We start from the raw sequence: 997 nt of genomic DNA on the forward strand, positions 1-997 counted from the left end.
CGCATAATAATAATAGCAGTAGCAACCACTTAAAGCACATATAGTATGAGTACAGGTCTAGGCTGAGAGCCTTAAAAACACAACCTCATTTAATTCTTATCCCCATTTTTCAGACAAGGAAATTGAAGCTGAAGAGCACTGCCCATATATTGAACAGATTGGCCACTAGTAAATGGAACGGTAAGCAAATTCACCAATATTGTTTAAGTTGTTATATTTCCCCTGTCTTGTTTTGGAGGGCCAAGTAGACAGTGGAATTCTCCTAATTAAACCCAAGAATGACCTAAGTCCACTATATGCTCAAGATAGCATTACAGAAGTNTCCTAATTAAACCCAAGAATGACCTAAGTCCACTATATGCTCAAGATAGCATTACAGAAGTACAAAGTAAGAGCGGGACCTGACTGTGTTGGGGGACGGGCAAGGTTTCCAGTAGTTTATGAGGCCAGATGCAGCAGACTGGAAACTGGGGATGGGAAGGTGAAATAGGGCTGAAGGAAAACCACATGCAAAGATATGACATGAAAAAAACAAACAGAAGGAAATGGAGAAGGTTGATACCACCAGAGTGGGCAATGTACACTGAAATATATAGAAACATTAATAGTAAAGAAGGGAGAAAACAGATGGTGAAAGACATCGTGCATTATGCTGAGGCATCTGACATTTACAGGGAAGCCCTGAAGGATTTTTATACAGGATAGCAATGTTTTCAGAGGTGCAATTAGAACATGTGATTTCAGTTGTTTATCTAATAGTGGGTATAGATTCTGTAGATTTTCCATGGTTCCACTCATGCTACTCCATATTCTTCTCGTAACTAAAATATGTAAGATATTTTGAGACAACCCATTTCCCAAACTAAATAAATCATCAACTATTGAAAGTTCTTCCTATCCTGTCTTTCTCCAAGGCATGTCCCTTACACCTCTACTTTTAAGTGGTTTTAAAAAAAGTCTTGGGGCGGGGCCGGCCCGGTGGCGCACTGCTATAGTG

The sequence above is a fragment of the Galeopterus variegatus genome, unplaced genomic scaffold (assembly GCF_000696425.1).
Source record: "Galeopterus variegatus unplaced genomic scaffold, G_variegatus-3.0.2 Scaffold51745, whole genome shotgun sequence".
In the NCBI taxonomy this organism is placed as follows: domain Eukaryota; kingdom Metazoa; phylum Chordata; class Mammalia; order Dermoptera; family Cynocephalidae; genus Galeopterus; species Galeopterus variegatus.